The sequence below is a fragment of the Pteronotus mesoamericanus genome, unplaced genomic scaffold (genome assembly GCF_021234165.1).
Source record: "Pteronotus mesoamericanus isolate MK-2021 breed Mesoamerican mustached bat unplaced genomic scaffold, CSHL_Meso_final contig_74, whole genome shotgun sequence".
In the NCBI taxonomy this organism is placed as follows: domain Eukaryota; kingdom Metazoa; phylum Chordata; class Mammalia; order Chiroptera; family Mormoopidae; genus Pteronotus; species Pteronotus mesoamericanus.
In genome coordinates this window covers 1,188,180-1,197,654 of record NW_026555247.1, presented here as the reverse complement: position 1 = coordinate 1,197,654, position 9,475 = coordinate 1,188,180, and positions in this window count along the sequence as shown.

The following is a 9,475-nucleotide window of genomic DNA, read 5'->3' as shown; positions in this document are numbered from 1 at the left end:
CAACCTTCCAGTTAGGGGATGATGTTTCAACCAACTGAGCCACACTGGCCAGGGCTGATATTTTTCTTGAGTGCTAGGCCAATTTTGCATATCTTGGTTATAATATATTGTCCTTTTTGTTTATTGTGGTGTTCTATTTGCTATTATTTTATTAAATATTTGTGTTTATGGAGATATTGAAGGAAAAGATATATCATGTCAAATGTTTCAGTAACAGTAATCTGTATTTGGTATAATAGCAAAGACCAAGGAATACTTGGTTTAAGAGATGCATTGGTCTACTTTGCGTCTTATGTGAATGGAGGTGGGATATTGAGGGAGCTCCAGGTCACTTTTGACTTTGTCATTTGTTTGTATAGCCTAAAGGTAATCACTAGTAGGATTTAAAAATAATTAATAAAAAAAAAACACAAGAAAGATCATTGTATCCATTATAACAATAATTATATAGTTATTAGATAAAATAAATTCCTATGAAAAGACAAAGGGTCTAAGACTGAGCAGAAGGTAGCATTCAATTCCAGCTCTATGAGGTTTCTAGGGACACCCCAAAAAATAAGTCACAGAAAAAAGGATGGTAAAAGGATTAAGACAGGGTCTTACTTTCTTAGTCTTCTTCTGTTGTGTGTGTGTGGGTTTTTTTTTAAGAATTTATTTATTTTTAGAGAGAGGGGAAGGGAAGGAGAGAAACATTGAGATGAGAGAGAAACATCAATCAGTTGCCTCTTGGACAACCCCAACCAAGAACCTGGCCCACAACCCAGGCATGTACCCTGACTAGGAATTGAACCAGTGACCTTTTGGTTTGCTGGACTATGTCCAACCAACTGAACCTCACAAGTCTGGGCTTACTTTCCTAGTTTTTTAACTCTAGGTGTGTAGATGTTGAATTTGATTGAATGTTTTCTAGCATATACTGCTTTTTAAAAGACTATTATTAATATTGTTAAAAGATAAATGGAGACATATTAAAAATTTTAGGAGTTTATTTGAGCAAAAATTGATTCATATTGGGCAGGGCCAAACAAGGAGTGGTTAGAAACCAGGGGTAAGACTTCTATAGAGAAAGTGGGGAAGCAAAGATATCAAATTATTGATTGGCTATAGCTTAAGCCTGAGTTGGCTGTTTGTGATTTGTTGTCCTTAAGTTTCAATTTTGTAACCTTGAAGCATTTACAGGCTTATGTTTTGGTTTGCTTCTGTAGCTGTTACAGCATTAGAGCCACCTGAATCTAATGGCCTCCTTGCTTTACTAAGTCAATAATGTAATATTATAGTAATAAATGTCCTAATAGGGAATGAGTCTATAGTTTCTGATATAAACACTGAAAGAAAAGAAAGCAAAATATTTACCAGGCAATCCTCTAAACAAAATATATATATATAAAGTGAGAATGATAATATTAATGTCATACAAACTAGAGATCAAGGCAAAAAGCACTAAGTAAGATCAAAATGACTTTTATTTTACTTTATGTTTTGCTCATTTCTTATCTTTTAAAAATAGAAATCATACATAGGCAGGGTTCGGAAGTAATAAATAAGAAAGATTATATGGAGGCCATATAATAAAACTAACAAAGTTACCTTAATAGCTGCATATCAAATATTATCTTTTTCACATGGAGAATATACTTTTTCCCCCAATATCAACAGAATTAATCATTAGGCAACAAAGAAAATATTGGTAAAACTTAAGAGCAGAAATTATATAGAGCACAGTCTCTGAGCACAATGCTCTCACACAAAAAGTTAGAGCAAAATTCTAAATTTTAAATAACCAAAATACTTGGCACTTTAACTAGAAATATATTTAAACATGAAGATGTACTACTTGTATATATAAGAAAAAATATCTAGATTCTAGAATCAATTTCCTTGAAGTATTTTTTTCATTATCATAGACAGACCTATATATCATCCACAAAAATTACTACTTGAAACTTAGTTTTAGAATAATACATGAAAAATGTTAATCTTATCCCATGAAGAAAGGCATAAGAAGTTAATGAAATAATAAGGATAAAAGTTTAATGAGTATGCTACTCAAGGGAGAAAGTGGCATTTTCCTAGAATGGATTTTTTTCCCTGATCTTTACCATTGTGACCACTGAAATTAATGAGAAGAAGAAAAAAAGAAATGAAATAGGAAGCATGTTGCTTATGAATATATTCCAGATAATTTATGAACTATAAAGGAATAGCAATGGGAGAATTGGTGAACAGAAAAATCTGTTAAAATGTGGCTGAGCTAAATTCTATTGTCCTAACACAAGAATATTATTCTAATGCCATATTCTGGAATAAAAAAGTAGCAGGGGAGGAGAATTGAAGATGAGTAAATGGAAGCTTGTTATTGCCCCAACTCAGGTTTCAGTTGATCTTCTGACAATTAATCTGAACAATCAATGGAATCTTGGCTGATAAGAAGTTCTGAAGCCAAGAAGTACAGAAGATGCTTCGTACCATCTGGTAAGGAGATTTTGTAAGTTGAAAGGGAAATGCATTGTGTGCGACATGTACAGCAGCGGAGGGACCAGACAGAAATCACAACTTTGGAGTTCTCTCCCCTCTAAAAGCAGGGAACCCCAGTCCCACACAGGGATCCCCAGCCCTAATCAGGGGTGACTTGGGAGGATATGCGGAGTCTGGGAGACACAGGCTACACACATACAATGAGCAGCATGTCCCTAATGGTAGTATCAACCTGGAGAGTTCCAGATAGGGACTCAATCTCCTAAAATGAGTAGGTTGCCGCATGTGGGACTGTCAGAGGACCCTGCAGGCTGTAGCCAGCCATGACCTTGAGAGACAATTTTGCTTTTGGGGGAGTTGGTATGAGCAGAGAACCAGTCACTCACAGCTGCAACTTGGGTACCACATGGAGGATTCTTAAAGAAGAGATGAAATGCCACAGGGCAAAGACCTCACATGCAGCTGCTCTGACAGCAAAGAGACCAGATTGAAAGTGCAGTTACAGAGAGCAATCTAGCAGAACGGGAAGTGCTTCTCTTGGACCCATTCTGAACCTCTCTCAGCCATGCCAAGACACACTGGAGCTACAAGTTCTTTCCCACTTAGACCAGCTGGGCAGAGAGATCAGAGACTGGCTGAACACAAGGGGGAGGCCAGAACAGAGGTCTTGTTGAACAGATTAGGGAAGAAAACAGGTTTCCTCAGTCTCAAATCTGCGACAGGCTCCCTGCCCTGCAACGCATGCTGATCAGCTGCTGCCAATGGGGCTGTGGAGAGGAACCTTGAATGGGAAAATTGATTTTTGATCCATTCTGAACTTTTCTCAGCCTCAGCAGGCCATGCTAGATCTCTGAGTCTGTTCCCACTGGGTCCAGCTGGGCAGACAGATTGGAAAGTTGCACTGTGAGGGGTTTGCTGGACCCCACCCACCTCAGCTGAGCAAGCCAAGGGCTGCGCAGAACAGAAAGGTCTGGATTGTGTCTCAGGCAAAGGCAGCGGGCTGTGAGTTAGATGGGCAAGAGTTGAGCATGTGGGAATCTTTGCAGCCAGGCCAACCCCACGCCCCAAGAGTGCAAACCTCTGTGAAGTGAAAGGCATGCCAATTCCCTTCTTACACAATTTGCAGACACCACATCTAACGAGGAAACTGCAGATCCTTCCTGCCAGGCTCCAAATCCCCCTGCTGGGTGCATTTCCGAGGAGGAAAATAAGAGGAGCTCCAAAAGGGGCCTTTCTGAAGTTTTCACAGCTGACAAGCCACACTGGTTTCCCCTGGTCCTATTCCACTGAAACCAGCTGGGCATGGACAGCAGTAATTGGCGCAACAAGGGGTGTTTAGGGCCCCTCCCAGCCTTGGCTCTTATACCGAGCTGCCATCAGTGCCAAGAAGGAAAGAGCTGACACATTTACACAGATTGGCTTCTCACATGAAGTGGAGAGCTAACTCATCGGAAACTATACATTTCTGGAAATAATCTGGGAGAGACCAAAACGTGTGGCTCAGTGGCAGGGGAACACATCTAACATCTTCCCTAAGTCTGAACAGCACCTCCCAGGGGAGGCCCAGGGGTCCCATCCTCCCAATTGCACCAGAAGCCCTCTCAGAAACAAGAGAGAAACTCAGAAACGGTCTTGCTATGCAAGAACTTTTGAGTTTGATGTAGTACCATTTGTTTATTTTTTTCTTTTGTTTCCATTGCTTGGGGAAATAGATCCAATGAAAAATTGCTACGAGCAATGTCCAAGATATTGCTGCCTATGTTTTCTTCTAGCATCTTTATGATTTTGGGTCTAACATCTAAATCTTGGATCCATTTTGAATTTATTCTTATGTGTGGCATAAGAAAGTGGTATAGTTTCATTCTTCTGCACATAGTTGTCCAATTTTCCCAACACCGTTTATTGAATAAACTATCTTTAGCCTGTTGTATGTGCTCACTATTTTTGTTATATATTAATTGACCTAAAGGTGTGGGTTTATTTCTGGGCTCTCTATTCTGTTTCATTGATCTATGGGCCTGTTTTTATGCCAGTACCATGCTGTTTTGATTACTAAGGCCTTATAGTATAGTTTGATATTAGGTAGTGTGATTCCTCCAACTTTTTCCTTCTTTCTCAGGATCACTGTTGCTATACAGGACCTTTTGTGGTTCCATATAAATTTTTGGAATATTTGTTCTATTTCTGTGAAATATGTTATTAGAATCCTGATAGGAATTGTTTTGAACCTATAGATTGTTTTGGGTTGTAGGGACATTTTAATGATATTTCTTCCTATCCATGAACACAGTATGTGCTTCCATTTATTTGTATCTTCTTCAATTTCTTTCTTCAGTGTCTTATAATTTTCCAAGTACAGATATTTTACATCCTTGGTTAGGTTTATTCCTAGTTATTTTATTATTTTTGAAGCAATTGTGAATGGGTTTTTTTTCTTAATTTCCCTTTCTGTCAGTTTGTTATTGGCATATAAAATGCAACTTATTTCTGGATATTAATTTTGTATCTTGTTACTTTGCTGAATTCATTTAGGCTTGGTATCATGGACTTCAAGCACAAATGAAGCCATTTTGGACCTCTGGTGCTATCTTTAACAATATCAGTATTTGTATCCTATTAAAGATTTGGGGAACTAGCATTGTTACTATGCAGTTACGTGGGGCAGTTATCTGCTGCCCACCACCAATAAACTCCGCAGGCAGAGGTTTGTTGAAAAAGGAAAGGGGTTGTTTATTTAAAGGCTACACAATTTTGGAAGAATAATGGGTTTCTGGCTCAAAGCTTATTTCCTTGAGAACACCCAAAAGTAAATAACCCCTCAACCCCTTGCCAGCTCAGTTAAAGGATGTACCTGGAATCCCTTCTCCCATTTTAAAAAACATGCTGTTCTTTGGGAAAAACAAGTCACTTAGCTGGTTCCCAGTTACAGTTCAGCTCCAGGTGCCTTTAGGAGTCTGTGCGCACTGGTATCCTTTTCTAAGCATGCTGTCCTTTTCCTCTGGGTACTGCCTGCTGGCCCAGTGTTTGTATTCCATCCCCCAGGCCACCTGCTTGCAGGTGCATCCATGTGCCTGGCCAAGCAGGGCCACACAGCACAGCGTCCTGCATCTGCTTTTCATGTGGGAGGGGCATAGGCTTGTCAGACTACGTGGTCTCCAGGGCCCACTGCCTAGGAATATTCTGGCCCTTGACCCCTGACCAGGCTGGCAAAGGGAAGGAAGAAACACAAGCTCCCACATGCACCCTCTGTTTTTTAAGTCCCAGCCCAAAATCCCATGTGAGGCAGAAGTGTCCAAATTTCCAGCCAATTCCGCCAACGTCCACCATGCAGGTATGCCCACACTGTGTCCCTACTCCTCTCCCCACTACCATGATCAGGAAGTGGATGGAAGGGTTTTGTAGCCCAGCAGGGGCACTGTGCCTCTCTCTGGGGCAGGGCATCATCTTGTTACAAGTGTGTTGTGACCTTTTCAGCCCCTGACAGGCTCTGTGCAAACTGTGTCAGGAGCTACATTAGTTGTTTACTTTTCCCCAGGGACATGGAAGCCTATCAAGACCCAGCTCCAGTTTCAATGCCAGGCTGCCTGTGGTACCTCCCAACCCCTCAGAGGTCCCTCTCTTCCCTGAGGAAGGCAGGCTCTTTTGCCAGCTACTATTTCAATCTGCCATCTTGGGATTTACTGCATCCCCTCACTTCTCTGGGGAAGTCAGTCTCTCACAAGCTGGATTGGGGCTCTCCCACCCCACAGCAATCTTGCCAGACCCCTCTGTTACAGCATCAGCTTGTGTTTTCCTCTTTTTAATTTGAAAGTTTTTTTCCTCTTAGTAAATTTCAGGGAGAAAAGTGGCAATGGACAGTTACTTTTATGAACGACTTTTGTTTATTTTTGTTTTTCTTGCATGTGAAATATGGGGAAACTAAAATCAAATGAAAATTAATAAGAATAAGGAAAAAGATCGTCAAAAAACCGGCCTCATAAATCTCTGCCTTTTTAAAGTAAAGTTATAGTTGCTGCAGTGGTTCCATATACACAGGGCTCAGTGGGCTACATTGAAGCGATTCGTGACAAGGCAATTCTGCCAGGAGAAATGCGCAATCACTTAGGTATCTGAGTAGTACTAGAGTCAAAGAAAAATCTTGCTTTGAAGATGTTTACTGAAAGTAATATACATTCATTGAGCACTTAAGATTTGCCAGGCATTGTGCTAAGTTCTAAGTATAAACATAGGTGATAAAAAGAGACTGTGTCTTAACATAAAATCTAGCTATTGTATTGTATGAAACTTTCATTTCCTTTATATATTTTATTCTTTATTATAAGTGATGATTTTAGAAGACTCTACTGTATTTCTTTCTTTCTTTAAAAGTACTTTTATTTGTAATAGCTACTATTTGGTGAGACTCTATTATGTTATATACACTTTATATACACTATATCTAATCCTCCCCAAAATCCTATGAGGTAAGTGATTATCTTCAAATTACAGATAATAACAATGAGATATAAAGAGGTTAAGTAAATTACTCAAGATCAAGGGGTAGAGCCAGGTTTTGAACTCAAATCTCCAGTCTCTCCCACTGTGTTTTTTTCCCTCAAGGCTTCTCTTTGCATCTTCTCATCTTTGCCCCCCAGAGTAGCTGCCTCCTGCTCTCAGTTTCTTGGTTTGGCCCAGCTCATCCTTTGTCACTGGCTCACACCACAGTCTGTAGCCTATGCTTGGGTTTGTGTCCATCCCTGGTCCAATCAGCTGTGGGTTCAAATAGAGTCACCTCAGTTGTTCTCTGAAGCAGTGGCCATCAAAGGCAGAAGTCCCCTTAGAAGAGGATGCTAATGGTAGCTCAGAGTAGCAGAACATGCCACTGAAAACGTATCACTTTGGCATAAGGATTATTTCGACCTGAAGACAACTGATAAGTAAAAATTACAAGAAAAGCTCTCCTTTCTCCCCTTATTTATCAAAAATCAGGGCATAAATTTATAAAGATGCCCCTGCTTCCTTTCTCTACAAGGAAAAACAGAACCTAATCACCAGAGACAACTTCTAGACCCTCATCAGCCTGGAGATGAGGCCAGGGAAATCTACTTAACAAACTTTACTGACTTATCTTTCTTGGTTTCCCCACATATTCACTGTCCCACAATTTGCTACCCTTAGAAGCTCAAAGTCATTTTCCTTTGTCTTTCACTTTTCTACAAAATTATTACTTTTTTCTTAAAATGCCATATAAGCCAAAGTTCTAAGCACCCTGTTTGAGTTACTATTCATCAATTAGTACTCCCAGGTATGGACAATGCACATGTCAATAATGTTTTTTTTCTGATTTGTCTTGATGGTCTGATTTGCAAGGCCCCAGTCAATGAACTTAAGATGGACAGACAATAAAGACTTCTTTTCCTTCCCTACAGCAGACAAAGTTGAATGGCATGATTTTATTAATTATTAATTAATTAATATGATTTTATTGCATTTTGTGTTATAGTTGGCAGGGAATTTGCCCAGTATCATCCCATATAGGTGAGAGGACTAGCCAACATCTTAATTAGATGTAATATTGAAAAATGACAATCCAAATGTCAAAAAAGGAACGGGTAAACAATCATAGTACATAGGTAGTCATACTATGTAAACATCAAGAGTTATGTTTTCAAAAAAATTTAAAGACATAAGGAAATGACCAAAATATACTATTTAAAAAACAAAAAGCAGGATAAAATTTCTAAATGTATCATATATTAAATGAACATAATGTACATTTATGAATGATTAAAAAGCACTATGAAGTAAAACTGAAGGAAAAAAGAGAAGAAAGGTATTTTTCTGGAAAGTACCAGTGAAAGGAGTGAGAAACAGGAAAAAAAGGCAAGAAAATATTATATGCTTCTCTGCATCATTGTTGGGGAAGAGGGCTCTGGACCAGGAGGCAGATGATCCCAGAGCAGATAAAAACATCATGACTCTTGCATTCTGGTACAAATATTAGGTGACAGAGTTAACTCCCTTTATCGGCATTCTGCGCAGCCAATTTATGATTCTGAAGCTTACCAGGTGCTTTGACATTGGGAAGGTCATGTTCTCGCGAGTATGTCTGTCTTTTTGAGAACATGCCACTATCGTGCTAAAATACCAGGCTTGCTGTCTGGGTGACAAAGCAGCCCCTGTTTGGACAGAGCAAGACAGTTACTTCATTCACCTCAAAGTTCACCAGGGAAGCTCTGAAACTTCAGAGCAGAGAAAGCAAGCCCTAAACTGTGGTCACTTTGCTGCAGCAAAAAGAAACCAAACAGGTTCAACCTGAAACTGCCTACCAACCTTTCCCATTTCCTCACCCCCAGAGAATTCTGAGATCATTCAACTGAGGGAACAGCTTTTTGTGTTTGTAAATGACATTTGGCCCAAAGTAAACGCTTATGTCCTGGGATCTCATACATAGGCTGGCTCCAAAACACAATGTTTCTACTGTTTATCCTAAATGGGCACACCCACATATATTTTGAGGTTACAGAAGTAGATTTTTGTGGATAAGGAAGGAATAAATTCCATAAACACAAACTGGAAAACCATTGGTTAGATGGACCCAGGGAAGAAAGTCTGGGAAAGAAAGCAGACCACAAACTGGATGTGAGTCAACAGAGCAATAGAAAACCCACATGCACATGTGTACACACACACACACACACACACACACACACACACACACAGCATTTTAGAATGTTCAATGAAAGCATTGTTTGTAAGACAATTCTACCTCTTCCTCTGTTTACCTCCGCTGAAAACACAAGCGGAATACTGTTGCAAATAGAACCACAATGACAGCATGCATGCAATCTGGAAAACAAACTATAAAGAAAGAGTGAATAAAAACAAAGATGTTTTATAGAAGTGCAATCATAATAAATGTTCAAATGCTTATAGCAGAAGAAACAGCAAGATAGATGAAAAGGGAATGATTACGGGGGCCAATTCACACCATTTTCTAGCAAAAGCATAAAGTACAATC